Source organism: Struthio camelus, chromosome 3 (assembly GCF_040807025.1).
Source record: "Struthio camelus isolate bStrCam1 chromosome 3, bStrCam1.hap1, whole genome shotgun sequence".
In the NCBI taxonomy this organism is placed as follows: domain Eukaryota; kingdom Metazoa; phylum Chordata; class Aves; order Struthioniformes; family Struthionidae; genus Struthio; species Struthio camelus.
In genome coordinates this window covers 73448996-73468900 of record NC_090944.1, presented here as the reverse complement: position 1 = coordinate 73468900, position 19905 = coordinate 73448996, and positions in this window count along the sequence as shown.

The following is a 19905-nucleotide window of genomic DNA, read 5'->3' as shown; positions in this document are numbered from 1 at the left end:
CAGAAATAATAATAATCAGAAATAATTTTTGCAGGTAGTCCTAGAGTTGAATAGCTCAAAACTCTGTCAGATGCATCTGCACATGACAGTGACTATAAATTTATGTAGTCCTTCTGTTAAGTGAGAATACATTTAAGTATTTCCATTTTTCAAAATTACTTATTTACACTATAAGAGAAAGTATGTTCTCTAAAGTTGACAGAAGCTAACACATTTAAACTCTTTTAGGCAACAATATTTGAAATATAAACACACCAGAAATGCTGGAAGTTTTTGTTGACAGAGGCAAAAGTATAACATCACAAATACTTACTTAAAGGAAAATTTTGCCTTCAAAAGTAAAAGCATAAACATTACATGAACCTGTTCTTAAGTTAAACCTAATCTATTATTTACCACAGAAGATACGAAGTTATATGCAATCATTGTATGCAGCTGCTATTGACAAAATAAAACACACTTTCTGTATAACTTAGCAAGCCAGTCATCACATTCTATATCAATAAAATTTCTGCTTCATCTTCAGATGCAATGTAAACCTCAATGTTGCAATAACACTGCAGATCATAGAAAGCAGGGGAAAGGCCTATGCCTAAAAAGATGGATGGCAACTTCTTGCTTACGAACAGACTGCAAAAAGAAACCGACAAAAGTTACACAATGAATTGAAAAAGTAAAGCCAAAATTACTTTCACGTTTCCACCAAAACTCGTTATTAAAAGGTAGTTTCGGTGCTTAATGACTACACTGATGAGTGTGAAGGACAGAGTTTATCCCACATCTAAAAAAACCCTGTGCTCATTAATTATTTCCATATAAAAAGCTATTTTATATTGCATGATTTACAGCACTGTTAGAGATTGCGTTCAGTCTAGTTTTACACTAGCATGGGCTTAGATACTGACAGTAATTAGCAAGAAGGCACTGAGACTTAGTGAGTAACACGAAGGTTTACTGCTTCAGAGATTAAGATTCCATTCTTTTCTCTTTCATTGACTTCTTCTGAGATGCTTAACCTTTCAAACTTTCCATGCAGCTGCATTTCTTGAAAACTTACATGCTGATTATATGTAAAAATATAAAAATTAAACTCTGTCCTTATGACTCTTCTACTTTTAAGCTCAAATTCTGATTCTCTTAATTTTAATGTACTCTTCTTTCGGCACTGACTTTAATGGGACTTTAACTGGAGAATTTTTATCATGTTATTCACTATAGGCTTTCAAAATATATAAAAGTCCTCTTGAAGCTAACAGCTTACCAAAGCATATTTATCTGCAGTGGTAGAAACCTATAGTTTTGAGATGTAAGATCAAAGACTACTCTTTGTCCTTGTATTTGTTTGACTTATCATTAGAGACATTACTTTTCTCTAAACCCATTCTTACTCTGCAATAATTACAGTTTAAATCCTATTACAAGGGTGAATAAACTAAATCCTTTTGTAAAGATGAGTTTAATCTTGCTTAAGCCAGCAATTTATCTATTCAATACTCAAAAGTCTGGGAAGGCCTTATGAAGAAGGTTACTTTCAAGAACAAGGTGAGTAGAAGTTTTAGGAATTTAAGAACATCTGAAAATGGTTTAAGACCAACTTTTTATTAGTTAGGGAAATAAAGGGAAAAAAATGGGTCTAGCACATGCTCACTGTTGATTTTCATTATCTTCTTTCTCTATTAGTATATCCTTTGAACCACTTCATATGATTTTCCAAGCATGGCAGTATTAACCTGAGGTCTATAGGTACTAAGTAAAATTTGGACCTGCTGCTCAGAACCAGCAATATTTTGCAAGAATGTAGTCTTTTGCCTTGCAGTAAATTCTGGATTTAAAGGTAAATAAGCTTTCCAAACTATAAGTACAGGACTAGTAAACAAAGATTTCATGGAAGTAAAAGACACTCTGACTAAGAAAAATATGCCTAGTATTTTCATTAGCTGATCTATTATGTGAATAATAAACAAAATGTATCCAAATCTACAACTGTAAAATTTAATATGTCTCCTTTTTCAAAGCAAGCATGCTTTACGCAATGGGAGACAGATGGTTCCATGTTTTGTATAATTTAGTTTGCTAGTTTAGGTCTCAGTTTGTTATCTAGATGTTTGATGCTGTAACTGTGCAATATTCAACTATTGATCATTAACAAAAAGGAAATTAGACACAGTATATTTTAACAACTAGGTTTGAAAATGATAACGTGTTTATGACTTTGCATGTGACTACAATGACACAGATAAAAGTAGTTAGAAATGCATTCTGCTTTGCACAGTATAAATTGTGTATGTTCTTATAAAAATGTATTAAATTGTATTGCAGTAGAAAAAATCTTGTGCAATGAAACAGAAGAGGGTTCTACCCCCCAAGATTTATTGATTAGATTCTTTGACAATATATTTCACTAGTAATCTGCTACAGCATCAAAGTAATCTATTTTCTAACAATGCAGCCTACAACAAACTGTGCAGGACTTGAGACAATGGAAAACCACGGAATCATAGCTCCTGACTAATTTTACTGGTCATAACAAATACTTTTTAGGAGGATGGGAGAATTGATACTATCCAAGCCTCTTTTTGCATCCTCCATCATTCATCTTTCAAAGATTTCCACTGTCACCTTCCCACTCTCTTTCTGAAGTGTTTCTTTGCAAGAGGATTAAGTCTATTTGGCATTCAAGGTCAAATTCACCTAGGAACCCAACCTCAGATTCTCCACAACAAATAAGCCAACCTCTTGGAATCACTTTTACAAAGCTTTTCAGAAGTTCGTTACATAAGTTATCATCTATCTCACATACAGACTCTAACTCTAACCCTGTGATGTAAATGTTAGCATGCTGATCAATAAATAGCTCATCCCCAACCCTTTCCTTCATGATACGGCTGTGCAAGAAGGGCCTTATACTATCACATACTGTAAATGTTTCTGTGGTAGCTGAAGCCATCAGAAGACTAACTTGTATACCCTATTTATAGTGTTTCTAATGATGTGTGTACTAAGTAGCAGTGGCACTTAAGATGTGATTTAGAATAATACCCTTTTCCACTGGCAGCATTTTTTTTCCAAGTTGGCTCCAATCATCTCAAGGAGCTTGGCTCAACATATTAACTTAGCACTCACACACTTAGGACTGACTCAGGATGGTACAGGTACTCTGCTTGGAGACTGCCAACGTTAGGAGAGATGCGTATATGCCAGTTCAGGTAACCTGGAGAAGTCAAGATCATATGAAACATAAATTCAGTAACGTTGTCTTTTTTTATCCTGATTTCTCCTATTTGTTGCATAGTAAGATAGCTACAGTGTTTTGCTCACTATTATTACATTATTACTAGTCCTCCAATCTTTCAAACTACGATTTTGATATTCACTTACATGGTTCCAATCAGACTCACGGTCACAAAATTCTGTGAACCATTACAGTTTTAGGTTTTGCAAACATCCTTTTACAGACTAATGTGAAATGCTCTTGACATAACCATTACAGCCGGGACTGAGTTTTGGTAAGAAATAAAGGGAACCTGAGAACAAAGGCAGTTGCAACTAATGACACTGGGAAACTAAAAAATGTCCCTTTTTATAGCTAATAGTTATAAGGTACTACTTAAGTTTTATTTAAATTTATTATTAGAAGTTACATAGACAGAATATACAACTAATGATTGCTTACAATGTGTCAAATTCTGTTATGTTACGTAAAATCTCACTGGCTGATAATTCAAGATTTAATCCTCTAAATCAAATAATTTTTCACAGATGTTCTGAAAATCTTTCAGTACCAATAGCGGTACTGTTGCCATGTTACATCTTCCAGAAAGAAATCATGAGAACCTAATTTTGCTTTGAAAAATTGCAGAGGGAAAGAAAAGAAAGCAGAGTAGAAAGGTGAAACCTACCTTTTCATAGTCAGCAATAGCAAATATAATTTATCTGATATTTAATTATTTGGTAAGTGTATTTTTAAACATTACAATGAACTTGCTCAACCTGAGAATTCTCTTCATTGCATTGAAGTGGAAAAAATCATTTTCATGTTTTGAACCCTAATGAAGAATCTTGTTATTTTCTTAAGGAAACATTTTTCTGATGGCGAGAATTTTTTATATTGTTTCATTATTCCAGATGGACTTGTTCCCACTGTTCAACGGACTCATCAGCATCTGGCAAAGTTATTTTGCTGTTCTTGTGAAAACAGGCCAAGATGTGCAGCAACAGCTAGTAATTCTGTAGTAATGAAGTAACAATTTCCTGAAATTAAATTCAGAGTTTAAAAATATTTTAAAATAATTATCTAAAAAGCAATATCACAATGTGGAAACCAGAGTTCATTGGCTTATTCCTGTACAAGACAAGATAACAAAGGTGTATATTGATGGAAGTATTATTATGCATTGTATTACTATTTAGTAGTCGGAGTCATACTATCCATTTGCCCCTGTTTTGCTAGTCAATATGGCTACATCTAAATTGCACCTCAACTCTGGGCCTGTGTTCACATACAGGCTTGCCTTGTGCACTTCATAGTATAATATGCTGGGCAAATTTGGGGTAATTTCAGGGAATACCCCCAAAGGAGGGAAATCAGATCTATGCTACCTGCTCATGAGGATCTAGGCACATAATTTGCAGCATGGATTGGGTAGTCATGCTGTCCTTTGCCCCTCTGCCTCGGTGTATTTCAGCTGCCTTGCAGAATCGTCATGCTGTCCCAGGATCCCTCCTTGAAGGACCACAAGGCCGTCTGCTGCAGCAGGCAGATGGAAATTTTGGGCAACCTGAAGTAAGGCTGCTTCTAGGGTTATACGCATACCTGCAGCTGGACAGGGTCAGTGTGAGCCTACATCCTTGCTGATCACTGTAACAGCAGCACAGATGTAGTCTATATTAGCATGTAGAAAAGAGATTATAAATAGTTGGAAGAGAAATATAAGCCGGGAAAATGGGAAAATCCTTTTACCTCTCAGTCATCACAATCAACCTAAAGCTAATGAGAGAGATGGGGAAAAAGGCAGCTCTCCTATATCTCTGCCCCATGCTAGACCTCCTCTACTTTGTCTTTTTTCTTCATCTTGTTGTGAATGGAGTTGTTGATTCAGAGAGATCTTCTGCACTAATGCAGATCGAGCTGAGGCTAACAGATTACACTGAATTATTTTGTTTGAACTCTAGACCTTACTTCAGCACATCTTCCTTTTATTGTATTACTGTCTCCTTTCTTACAAAAAAAGAGAATGTAAATATATACTAACCATTTTAACTGGCTTAATATACAAGGAACAAGTCTCACGATGATTTTGACAACTGATGTATTTTTGATAACTACCTGGCAGTCATTTATTAATGTTTTGGTCAACATTTATCCACATTTCATTCCAGGAAATCCTTCTATTCAATCACAGTCTCCAGAGGTGGATGAGCTGGGTGTGGGTATAGCTTGCTGATCTTACCAGTGTTTTGATTACACTGCAAATCGACTATCTTGGAGAAAACTCAGTTCTAAGAACACTAAAATTATCACTTATCCTGTGTTTTTAGCTTTACCAGTGATCTCACATTCTTGTCTTTGTCTCTGCATTGGTCTTTTTCTCTCTTATTCTGTCCTTCCTACATATACACATAAATGCACAAACACCACTACCCATACTTGGAGCATTCCCTCATCTGGTCTTCCCTAACTTCTGACTTCAGCATACCCATACTCCTATATTTTACTCCGGGAAATATATTTGAGCTTACTCTGCCCATGCTCTGAGATTAATACCTATTTAGCACTATCTCCAGTGAAGGTCAGTCTCTTTCTCCAGATATCTACACAGAGGAGGGCTAAAGAGCTCATAGGGCATAAAAAGCAAGCCCTTGCTCTTTGTGTAGATTTTAGAATAGCTAATGTAGTCTAGGCAGACGTTGCAATCTTTCCTGCTACTGCCAGCCGTACCTCCAGAGGGAAGAACTGTGGGGGATCATTTCAAGGGATTGTTGTGAGATTTCTTCTCATAAAATTCATGGTAAGGAACACTGGAAATGATGCAATAATCTCTCTCTATATATGCTAATATGTATACACACATACTCTCCCTAGGCTAGAACTTTTGACTAGGGGTGAGAAAACCTGAAGAAAAAGTAATATTTGCAGAAATCTTCACCATGAACTTAAAACAGACAGTATTTTACAATTTCCAAGCAAAAAAGTGAAGTTACATTGTTTGGTTCGTTATTTTCTCCTCATCCACCTGTATTTACAGTTCTAGGCCAGGAACAGAAAGCAAGTCATTAAAGAACACCAGAAAGGACAAAACAAATGGGAAGTTTTCAATTTCCCACAGCTTATGGCATATTTTTTGTCATGGGGATCCCCATTTCTTTCCCACTTCAGGAAGTCACTGCTTTACAAACATTTACCACAGGACCGGTGGGAACATGGAGTATAGGAGAGTTGTATTTAAAAGACAGACACCTTTTTAGAATTGTGCCTTGCAGTGGGAAGAAAGTCTGCTCAAGGACAAGTTTCCATTGTAGACAGAGTACAAACAAACATGTTTCTGTACTGAGTACGTATGGTTTTGTTGACACAATAAAACTAACTAACTAACTAACTAACTAACCTCATACCTTATTTTGCACTAGCTAAAAATCTCTTTTCAGGTTCATGCCCATATAACTTTTAGAGCTGGCTGAAAATGTTGGTGTCCTTGTCGAAATTTTTAGTAGGTCAGAAACATAAAATATCCTTTTTGTTGCTTGATAGTTGCCAGATATGAAATTTTTAAGCCTGCAAAAATACTTCATGTAATAATGTTTTGAGAGGAATTATGAACAATCCAATAAGAATCATGTTTAAAAGAGGGCAAGCAAAGAATATTTTCCTCAAATATAGCTATTTAGAACTTTCATTTCCATGGAAGAACTTTGAATAAAGCAACGGTAACCTAAGAGTTCAGTAAAAAGAATTCACGTTACATGAAGCGGTTAATACAGGTTGCCATTACTTTTATCCTACTAGTTGCATCCTCTTTCTATATCCTAATTGAGACACTTCACTGAAATAGGTTATATTAATTAAATTATTTAAAGTGACAACAAATGTCTTTCCTCAACAGACACATAGGATCTGCAAGCAATATAGGAGTGCTTTGGTCTAGAAAACACTTATTTTTCTGCACATGCTGAGTGAAGACAAAGCCACTCAAGTATCATTCAGTTTTAAAAGGTTTTTCTGGTAATAGAAATTCGTATTCTTTCTATAAACATGCAGGGTAAAGGAGACACCAAATGCAGCATTACTGGAGTTGGAGCTAAAACTCTAGAGATGATTATTAGGTAATCAGCAATGTATTATCTGTTTCAGAATGGCTAGATTCACATGAGAAAGCTGAGAAGTCTAAATCTAACTGTATTCCATGAGAGTTCTCTGTGTTCTTCTGACAAGATGACGAGAATTGTCCAAGTCTCTGCAGAACTGGACAACGCAGTGCCTGGATCAATTTTTGCTTTTTTGTTTCCTTCTGCTAAAATATGTGACGAGTCCCGTCTGATAGGTATTATCAAGCCATTCATTAAACACACCTGGAGGGCTGGGCTCCCTGCAAGTGATTGTAGCAGAAATGCTTTCTATTCAAGGAGGGAAGCTGGTGAAGCAATCTTGCCCATGTCCTATATTACATCCTATAGGCTAGAATGCTCACCACATCATCTTCTGCTCAAGACCATCCTAACTGCCACCTCAGACTGCTTTTGTATTTTACTAACTAATTCTTCCATGCGAAACAAAAGTGATGCTCGCAACAGGGAATCGAGTCCAAGATTTTTTGCTCCTAGAGAAGCGAATTATGTAGTAAGCTAAAAAAATTTCTGCTTCCTCATAGATATTCTACCTGACCCAATGAATCTTAAAATTTTACAGCATAGTTTCAATAGACACAATGAAAAATGTTCTCTCCCCTTGAATATTTTCTAGTCTCTGGTTAGAACTCTATTACAGGCATTGAAAGCTGTGGGTCTAAAAGTCCACAAACTGAAAAACCAAAATTTCATCCTTCCTGAATAAGTGGTCTAAGCAGTAACCTATAATACAAAAGGTAGGCATCACCATCTTTGTCTCTGACCGTTTCTTAAAAGAATGGGCCATGCTCAGTTTTTTGAAAGCAAGAGCTTAGAACAGTGCTCTGAATTTTGCACCTCAGCAGAACAAAGAGACCCTTTCTAAAGCCCAGAGCAGATTATTTCTGGACTTCAGAAAGTGGAAACATTCAAGATGTGTGTCTGTCCTCAGCAGTTCCTATTCTAGCGTTCCTACCATTCTGTCAGTTTTAGGCAGCTGCCTGTTGATTTCAGGCAGTTGCATTCTCTAAGTACGAGAAGTTTTGAATGTCATTTTGAGGTACTTCATTCTCAGAAACACTGCAGAAGGATCCATCTTCTTAATTCAATGCTTTGAAATCACCAAGAGAAATGGAAAAAAGGAGGGATCTAGCTCTGGGCCATTAAAGATTCTATATCCATCAAAGATTGTTTAAAACAAGGGTGAAGCTGCCTCAAGACAGTGAAGGATCTTAACAGTTGTGTAGACTCACTAAATATGTCTGTCTCATTTAATTAGCTTCTTTGAGCCAAAAAAGTTTTACCACTGAGACAAGCAGGAGTAGCTTTGCTAAATATGACAAAATTCCTTTTGCTGTCTGTCAACTGAGCTGTGATTAGGAAGTATCTGTTTCATCCAGATATGAAAGTCTTTCCAATAATAACTGTAACCTCAAAGTAGAAAAAAATCCAAGCCTGCAAAACTAGTGAAAACTATTAGGAATTGGAGGACACGTCCATATCCCTTAGGTCATCTTTGGGAAAAGTGCTTGAGTGGAGTTTCTAAAATTTCTCAAATTAGCTGCAGCAGGTAACAGTTTGATTCTGTTACTGATTTAGTCACAGGAAATGGCTTTACAGCATAGCAACACAACACGGACATGATACTTTGGTACTGTGTTTTGGGCACTCATGCTAGGCTTTCCTCTAATATACCAAAAGAGGAATATTTTAAACAACACATTTCAGAAGCCTTCTAGATGTCTCAACATCCGGAACGGCAAACCGTCTTGCTACCTTTACATAATTTGCAACTCCCCAGTATCTGCAGGAAAGCCACAAGAAAAACCTCACTTACGCACATATTCACCACAGCAAAACCACGTGATCAGCAAGGTGGAGACAACAGCCTAAGACTGATGCAGCTGGAATACACTTGAAATATAAAGATCCAAAAGACCCTACTCCTCAACATTATAGATTTATATTCTATTATATTGTATTACATGTAAAACACACACACACACAGAAACACTCCATTAAAATGCAAAAGTATACAAAAGGAGAGTACTATCCATTTTCCTGTGAATTTTTAAAATTGTTAAAATGTAAAATTTGTATGTATATGTACTAGAAGGACACAACCACACACTTAGTCATGTTAAGTGTTATTAAACTCCTCTAGGCCAAAAGAAAGCTTCAGTGGAGCTTATAACTTTTCTACTTTGCAACTGCGTCTGAAGTTGAGCTTTGGTCTATTGGCCTTAAATTCTACATATATTTCACTGTATATCCACAGTTGCCAATTTTATAAAAGAAGGCAATATGTAAACTTCAAAAAAAAAAAAAAAGTAAGACCTTATTTTAAGTTACTGCATGAGTTACTGTTAAGAGGTATTTTTAGACAAGTATTTTTGGTCACATAAAGAGGTGTTACATTATGATTAGTTTGTTGAGTACCACTGTATAATACTGTCTTTACAGTGTAAAATACTTATGTCAGAGCTTTAGAAAAAGTATGAGCTTAACGTCAAAAAATGGTAAGTTAGTCTTTAATTCTGAACAAAAATACACCACAAGACTTGTGAGGGGTGAACTGCTGCTGTCCAAACTGAAGTCAAATGTCAGTTTTGAAAAGGCTCCACTAACTTTGCATGTTTGTTTTCTTTCGTTTTTATGCACTGTGGCACTTCCTAGATTCAGCCAGAAGCACAAATATCATACAGTACTAGGAGAAAAGCTCTTCCTCTGGTACTGAATTTCTGGTCTGATGAGAAACAGGAAATACCAGCAGTCTCATGAGAGTGCCTGTTTTCAAAAGATCTGCAGATCAAATTGGGATGATTAAACAAACTAATTTGAGCCTAAAAACCTTTTTAAATTTGCCTATTTCTAAGTGGGACAAAAATATCATAGCAGAATTCAGTAGCTTCATTACTTTAAGACACATATAAATGAAGTGAAACACTATTGTTTGTCTGACATCTCAACAACGTGAACTAACTTTTGATAAATATTGAATTGGAAACCTTGGTAACTCAATATACAGATCTATACATTCAGAACATCATTAACAAATAAATAAAAGTAAACATTTTCAAACAGAGACCTGTGTCTTAACTTCAGGGTAAATACTCTGAGGTAACTTGGAGGGACTTGATTTTCACAGGTTGCATGGTCACACTTTCTGACAAACAGAATCCTTCAGCATTTAACATTAAGCATTCAAAACTTCAGCCACTCCTAATCATAGTTTTGAAAACCTCAATGAAAAGCTTTAAGACTCAACAACAAAATAGTATTCAGTTTCAGGTTACAACAAGAGCATAAGCATAAACATAAGCAGAATGGCTACACTGGTCCCAAAAATATTGAAACATTGCTGACAACGGCCAATGGCAGATGCTTAGAGAAATTGTAAAAACCAGGACCAATAGAGTGACACTTTCTCTAGAAGACCCGCACAGATTTTGGTAATCTAGTAGGGGACTTTCTGAGACACAAGTAATATTTGGACCACTCTGTTTAATGGCAATATGAACCTATCCTATAGATTTTTTTAATTTTGTTTTGAAAACAGTTACATTTTTGGCCTCAAGATCCTGGGGCAATGAATCTAACAATTTAACCACGCGTTTTGTGAAAAAGTACTTCTTGTTTCACTTTTAAATTGCTTTTAGGGTTCCTGTGTGCATAATCATTCTGTACTCACCTCCTCCATGATTTTTTTGTGCTTTGTCCTCTCAAATCATCTCTGTTCTTTTATCAAACCGAAGGGGCCTAGTCTATTACTCTCCCCATCATAGCTGCCTCTGTTCCATACTCCTGGCCATACTTTACATCCTTTATATCCTTCTTTATATCCTTCTTTATATCTTTATATTTTTACCTTCTGGAACTAAGCAACCAGAACTGCACTTAATGTTCAAGATGCGAGCATATCCTGGATTTATACAGTGGTTTAATGACATGGTTTATTTTGCTCTCTTTTCCTTTCCTCATTCTCTTTGCTTTTTTGGCTGATGCTTTTAGAGGCCTACTCAGAGAGTCCAAGATGTCTTTCCTTAATAGTAACCGCTTATTTAAAGTGCATTACTTTGCAGAAATAGTTAAGGGTTTTTTTTTCCCTTGTGCATTATCGACATTAAGACTCACATTGTCATCTTACCCACTTACTAAGGTTTACAAAATCGTTTTGCAACTTGCACTAGTTTTGATCATCCTGAACAATTTTTTATCATCAGTAAATTTCTTCTTATTCTTGTTCCACTACTTTTTCAGATCCATTATGAATAGTTGAACAACAGATTCCCCAGCAGATACCCTCAGGAGCCTCCAACGGTAACCTCCCATCACTGTGAAAACTTACCCTTTGTTTTCATCTTTTAACCAGTATTTAATCCTTGAAAGGATATTTTTTCTCTTCCCTTGCAGAAGTTTGGCTTCTTTAACGGTCATTGTGAAGGTCTTTCTTTGTCAAAATTTTTTGGAAATCCAAGTACACTTTACCAGCTAGACTACCTTCATCCACATGCTGTTGACTCTTTCTAAGAACTGCAATACATAAATGAGAGTGGCTTCCCTCTACAAAGGCCATGTTGACTTTTTACCTATGTATTTATGCATTTGGCTATTAGTTCTGTTCTTTACTATACTTTCCAAAGATTTGTTTGGTAGGGGAGTCAGATTTACAGTCTATAGCCTGCCAAAGCACCCATGGACTTCTAAAGTCTGATATCATATTTACCACCTTCACTTGCTCACATGCTGTGACTACTACAGCAGGCATGTTACACACATTTGTTAGTTCATTATTTTCATATTTGAGCTCTTTTAAAACTCTAGGGTGGCTCTGGTCATCTGAATATTCTAATTCATTATTCTATTCAACATTTCAGTTTGTTGTAAAATACAGTAAGATTGGCATCAGAAAATGAAGCTATGTATCTTGTAGGTTTCCTATGTAATTCTGCAGATACCTGTGATATCCTCCTACAGAACTGCTTCTTCTTGCTTCTTGATTGCACTTATGGTAGGAAGTAGATGCCTTATAGCAGCTTAATAATGCCTAGTTCTAAGACTGTATAACATGAATAAGAAATCTCTCAAAAAAGCTGTGATCTCAGCTTAGAGATCAATTCTCTTCTTAAGAGAATTGCAGACTGTTGAGAAAAAGCCTAAGCTGATCTTGAATCATTTCAGAGCACAGGCTGTGAAAACTGCAGAGAAGCAGCAAGCATATGCAAAAGCTTCTGTCCTGTGGCTATCTCACTGAAAGTGAAAAAACAACCAAGGAAATACAGCACCATCAGATTAATTCAAGGTTTTGAAGAAGTATCAAGCTCCTTAAAAATCTTAGGACCTTCGTCATTGTGGCTAATGTTCTAATGACTCATAAATTTGTCTAGTCATAAACTCAGGTTTTGGAAGAGGAACATAAAACATAAGAACTGACACATCAGATCAGAGAAGGCTGTTAGTCTAGGACCCAATTACTATCCCATTTGCAACAGTGCTCAGAGCCAGATCTTTTAGATCTGCTAGAGATTCAGAGTTAAAGATTAGAATTAAGTGCAAAAATTACATATATAACTTTCTAAATCTCATCTAGTTTTTTATGGATGGTCTCATAATGTGCATAAACTTTCAATACCCTTTTGAATCCTCATTATTTCCAGTCTCTTATGTCTTGTAGAAATCAATTCTACAGGTTAAATACCAATTCCATGATTATTTAAAATCTATTTTAAAATACTACCTTAAAATGCCATTAGCACATCCTAGGTTTTGTATCAAGAGAGAAGACATACCTATATATAACTATCTATCTCACCACTTTTATCTACACTTGTCTTAAATGTAATATGTTTTAGCTCTGAATTTAAATCAATCATTATATTCTTCATACAATTTTTATTTTGCAACACTATTTTTTAGATCTGGTCAGAACCAAATATGTCAGTACAGCAGACAAGTTATTCTATAGCAACTTGGATTCCTCAGAAACTTTGCTCAGCATAGATTTCAAGGAAGCCCCTAAACACTTCTAGCTCAAGGTTTTAGGGCCCACAGCTTAAGGTATTTTTGATCGCATTTAGAAAAACAGGGGAGCTGCAGGATGATTTTCAGACTAGATTTTCTGAAGTATTAATGTCTGCTTCAACTCAGGATCCTTCCTCTTCTGTCTACTCTCTCACTGGTCTGGTTCTATCATTTCTGTTTCATTCATGTTCACGTTTGACATCATTGTTTACATTCTGCAAGCATGCAGTCAGATTTTTACAACGTACTTTTTTTCTGTCACTTTGTACAAGTACTGAATAAAAATACAATTGTAAACACTTTTTCATCATACTTATAAACTGCCATTTAACGGCATTATTTGTCACCATAATCTGTCCCCATGCAAGACTGCAGCACTGCATATTGCAGCCTGTAACAAATCCTGTCAGACAGTCCTGATGATAAGCTCCTTCCAGCTAGAGACTCCTCAGACCATATTTAGACATAATCACGCTAGGCCTGCATTCTGTCAAATTTCGCTTGGCCTCTGTAGGCTGTGGCACTGGCTTTCCCTGCCTGGTTTAGAATATTTTCTGTACATAGTTCTTCTTTACATCCCCCAGGACAGTTCCTAGGCCTTCTAGACATGGGCTGTCTGTATCCCCATCCTCCCTTCCACCTCTGGAAACTCTGGGATTACAGTTCATCCTTCAAGCATATGTGAGACTGAGGCATCATCTACATGCATCACCTTATTTTAGATGTTTTCAAGTAAATTTTGAAAATTCTTTCAGGTCAGGTCACAGGATTCTCAGGAGACAAGAAATCCAGTTGAAACCCATCTCCAACTCTGCCAAGAGCTTCTCCTCCAAATCATGGGATCTGTCTTCTATGCAGCATGCTTCCCTTTTTCTTGTCTGGCTCCACAATTAAACTAGTCTCCTTTATAATAAAAACATTATCTCTTTCGTCCTGCACTTCCCAAGCTTCCTGTCTGAGAGCTTCACTGGATAAGTCAACTCAAAGTGTGACGGGCTTCTGCAATAATGGCCTTAAACACGACACGCTCTGCAGCCTGTGCACCTTATATACTCACAGCTGCTTGCAGGTGGTCTGTTGGTTGAACCAGTTAATATAGTAACCAACCTAATCTCTGCTGAATTTAGGACTACGCTGGCAGGTCTACTGTCCTTAATGCAAATATACTGTCTTATGGACAACCCTCAAAGGACAGTGTAAATAAAACTTTCCAGTCTCCCCCACCCATCTACTAAATCTTGCCAGCAGTGCAAGATTTAAGATTTTTAAGATTCAGCACTGGAGTGTCACTTCTTTGTCTTCCTTTTTGGGGAATTTCCACATTCAAACCTCCATCCCCAGCACAGCTGTTGGCGCAAACTGACTTCATGAAGGATGTAGCTATCACATTGTTATAAGCTGGGCCAACTCAAGCTTTTTCATCACTGAAGGCAAAACTGAAAATAGAGGAGGCAGAGCAACTGCCCTAGGCTCCATTCCCTGCCCAGTCACTGCTCTGTTTGCTCACTAGTAACACAAGTTCTCCTCTCAGCTGCAATGGGTGCAGATACGGACAGTGTGGCATGGGGCTGAGCATGCACACAGCATGGCTGCAGACACCCATTACTGTGGATTTTGTTTGAGCTGCTCTTTAAGAATCTTGTCTAGTAGAACTGCTCTGCTGCTGTTATTACTAGGCAAAAGTAGCACAGTTTCAGAGTTGAACCACAGCTGGAGCTCAAGAAGATGAGGATACTTCTCAATCTTTTATTTAAGGACATGATTCAGCCATTCCTCTCAGTCTAATTCTGCACCTGAGGCATCAAAGCCTCATGACTGTCTTACACCTGACACAGAAGCCTGACAACATCTGGCTGACTCCACAGACAAGGAAATGTTCCATTATACAGCGATTCACGAATGGTACAGTTCTCCAACAGTGTCGCATATGACAGATAAAATGTAAAATCCAGAGCTAAAAGCAACAAGGCAGTGAGGAAAAATATTGTTATTTTTTATTTTATATAGTACCTAGATGGTAATGAACCCTATATTATCAATACTGCAATCCACTAAGCAGTAGGCAGAATATGCCCCTAGGCAGAAATAAGGTAGGCTTTGGAGCTTAAATACTTAATCTTTCTCTATTTGGTCTTGAAACTGAATTTTGATCCCTGAAACTGTTTGCCAAAATGGAACAGATCGAAGCAGAGTTGCCCTCACTTTTTTTTTAGTTGATAATAAAACAACCAAGTTTGATGGCAAAGAAAAAAGGTCAGTTTCACTCTATAAACTCTCTCAATACTCCACATATATGCCTCTAAAAATACCTATTCATCATTACCTTCTATCTTACACTGAGATCAAAGGATGATAATGACTTAAGACTATAAAAATACAGGCAATATTATCTGCAATTTATTTGGTGGATAAAAGATAATCAGAAAAATGACATATGAATTGCAGTTTCCTTATCTTTTGTATTATCAACCCACTTTCTGTCAGAAGGCTAAATTTTGTGGAAAGTGCATTAAAAGCAATTTTGCAAAAGGCCATATTTGCAACAACTGCTAGACTTTCCTAACTAACCTGAGGGACTCTTCAGTAAATTATAATATTCAGTAGATGACATTTCTCTATTAATAGTTACAAAAATTGTCCTGCTCTTTATAACACATGCTTATAGAACATATTGAAAACTTTTCTTGCATTTTCTTGTATTTTTCAGCAGGGAAACATGATATGAACGCTCTGCAGAACTGTATGTTTTACATCCTATTTATTACCTCTTCAATAGAAACAGATCTGTAGCATGATGAAAAAGATTATTAGTACAGTCATAGATGCATTTCCTTAGCAGAGGACAAATATTATTCTCCCCTACAACTATGCATGTAAAAGCTACCATTTTTATTCTACAGAAGAGTTTTTGTTAAAGAATATTATTTATTTAATATATGTACAGTCTTTCAGTCATTTGAATTAGTGTCTCAGTCAGAAGTAGACTGAGGATTCTCGATATATCTTGGGCTGCCATAACTCTAAATACTGTCAGCATTTAGTATCAAGTTACATCTGCAGGTCTGCTTGTGCCATACTGTTTAAAAGACAAACCAAAGCCAGAAGATTAGTAAAATGAAGTCATTTCAGAGGATCAAGCTTCTATAAATACGTAGAAGGGAGCTTTTCTTAAAATTGGTAGTTCTAAAGCCAATCAAGTGTTAGTATAAGACATAAACTGATTGAAAATAGTGTTATAATCAGATTTAAAAATGATTTATTTATACTCTATACAATACTTACAATGAACAATTTTGTAAAAATACACAGGAAAATGAACAACTATTCTAAGAAAACAAATAAGGTAAGTAGTTATTACCAAGTCTTAACCGCAATCTTGCTGGCCTGGCAGTGTCTGTCAAGTGAGTGGTTTGCAAATGATACAGCTGCATCAGTTAACATTCTCGTTACAGATGCAGTTATACTGGCAAACTTAAACTTAGGCTGGAATATCTTATTTAGTTGAAATAAAAAGGGAAGCACTACAACATGGCAAGAGGAACAAAGCTATTTTGCTACTATAAGTTGCATTCACATGAGAGTAGTATCAATATGCAGCTGCAGTAAATACACTAGCAAGGCACTCCCAGTATAAATCTGGTTATGTTTGTGCTTAGAAAGAGCGTGAACTGAATAGGACCAATAAAGTGCCTCATATGCTCCTAAAAGAAGGATATAGTTTGGAAAGCAAGAAGCAGAGAGAGAGATTCCTAACTATAGAGAAATTAGCCAACTTAAGTTAGTTGTGAAGTTGGAGGCACCGACTTGCAATGCACTAGCATTTTAGCTGCTGAGACAGGTTTTCTTTCATTAAAAAAAAAAAAAAGAAAAAAAAGAAGAAGAGGAAAAAAATAGAAGCGTCTCCGGAGGTTTACTGCTAGCTTAGTTTCTGGTTTGTGTCAGCTTGTTTATATCAGCTGCTGATTTGCGTCACTGGCTTGGCTTTGCGGTTGTAACTGGGGCCTGATGGACACCCTGGTGCATTAAGAAATTCACCACAACAGTACAGCATGTTAAGATCAGATAGCACAACCTAATGTTGTTTTCTTAAGCACACACACCACACATAACCCTACTAGAAAATTACTGGAGGCAGCTAAGAGGCAGATTACCAATTTGATGCAAAACAGGTTTAAATTCAGATAATGAGGAAATTTTCCATGCAGCACTAAAGAAGTGCATGCCAAATATTTTTAAGGGTATATTAAGGTACATACATTTTTTAAAAGAGTTTATATTTTTAAGAATCTAGAAACCTTACATCCCTTCACTTCCTCTGAGTTTTTAGTACGAGTGTCTTGAACCACTGCATATTCACTCTGGAGCAGGGAAATTTCTGACTTTAAGATGTAAAATGTTATTTTACGTATGGCTTTAATTAGCTCCTTGGATATGAAGAAAACAAATCCTGAATATTTAAAAGCAAATCCTGAATATTTAAGCTTGAAAATTTGATCTGGTCATTTCCAATACTGACTGCAATATATTTTAGATGTTTTTCCTTAAAAAATATAAATTGTTAATACATTCACAGCATATTATGGTGCACATACAGCAGAAGTCAACATTAAATTTTAAGCTATGTGCTCATGATTAGACGACACATGGTCACATATAATGAACTGCTTAATGAAAATATCTATCTAATTGAGCACTTTAAAAACAAATGGAAGGTGGGGCATGAAGTCTTCTTGCTATACTAGAAGTTATATAGGTGAAAAGGCTGAGTAGGGACTACTGGAGTTCTGAAGGCAAACTTCAACAGAGCTAATAACAATTTACTTTAGCTTATGTTCTGCTCCACATTTTCTGTCCAAATTGCTACAATTAAGCCTAATTCTTGCTGCTTTTGTGATAGTTTGTGGTAGGCCCAATGAATAAATGCAAAAGAGCAGGTGTCTAAAATCATAACAGAGATATTTTATAAGAGAAAACAAAATGCTTTCAAAATCCCGTTTGCTTTACACAAACTTCTTTAACAAAAACTGAAAATAGTTCCAAGACTCAAAATAGTCTATTAAGATGTTTCTGAAATGAAATATATGCACTTGCTGTTTAAAAATTACTATTTTTGACCAAATATCTATTTTGACCTATTTGTATTAAAATATTTGATTCAAGATAAACATTACAATTGAAATGTTTTGATCAAATTGTCTTACTTACTTCTTTAGAAATTTATTCTGAAAATTTCAAAATATTTGATTGTTTCCCAATTTGAAATGAAGTCAAATTCTGAAATCTAAAATTCTTGAGTAAAGTAGAATGATGATCCTCTAGGTTGTTCTGATAATATACCATATTCTACATGTGGGGGCTGAAGTTCTAGAGATCAAACAATGCCTCCGGGAATACCCACCAAAGCAAAAACTTGTGAAGAATGATAATCCAACTTTTAAGCAATGGGTCCATGAATAGTCCAGTAAAAAGTGTGTTCCAGTCCATATAGTCTATAGATATTTTTAGGAAGTATGTGGGTCCTTCCACCAGAACCAGATCACAGCTTATTCGCATTTTCTTTTTCTTATTTTGGCCCTCATTAAAAGAAATAGAAATGGTGCTGTTACCTACAGAGGAAATGGAAGGAAAGATCATATTAGAGCTACCACAGCAGCTTTACACTTCCCAAAAGATAGCATGAATAGCTCCTTAAGTAGTGAGTATAACTTCATGGGAGGTGTGCAGTGTTGCCGCTATGGACTAAGAAAGCTGACCTCCATACCTGTCCAAACACATATGTCCAGTCTCATCCTTAGAGTCTTCTCTCTTTTTTCCCCCACTTACGTGTTAATATTAACATAAAACATTGTATGTCATCCTGATTTAAAGGTATTAGATAACCAATAACGATCACTCTGGACCAATACTGAAAGCTTCAAGAAAAGTTAGAACAAATGGCATCAGAGAAAAAAAGATCACTTGAACCGGTTTACAGTGTTTGGCCTGCATTCTGAAGTATCAGGTTATGTGCATGGTTGTTAAGATTTAGTCTTTCAGAAGTATAATAAAAAAGCAAACATTAGAGACAATTTTAATTGTTTTTTTAATAATTCCTGTAAAAACCTATTTGAGAAAAGTAAAGGAGTTTTGATGTTATACAATACCTATTTTAAATGTTTCCACATCTCTCTGTACATATGAGGACTCTTCAGCTCTAGAACTGCGAACAAAACATAGCTTCTGAAAACACAAAGTGTTAGCACAGCTAGTGGAGTCTGCCACACCAGCTGGAAGAGGCACACTGAGGATCTGGTGGGTTAAGAATGAGGCCAGAAAACTGAGCTGGAGTAGCTTTGTGGTTTCAAGGCTGTGGCACAGGCTCTAGGCTTTAAGGTATTCTAACCCTGTTGGCTCCAAAGTAGGAAAGAAGGAACCAGCTACAAATGAGGAAAGGGACAACAGGGAGCATGTCACCCATAGCTCAGACCGTGCTGACTTAACTGAAGATACCAGTATTCCCCACATATCCAACTCCAGCATGGGGAGGATGAGAAGAACAGATAAAGGATGAGCAGTAGTATCCAG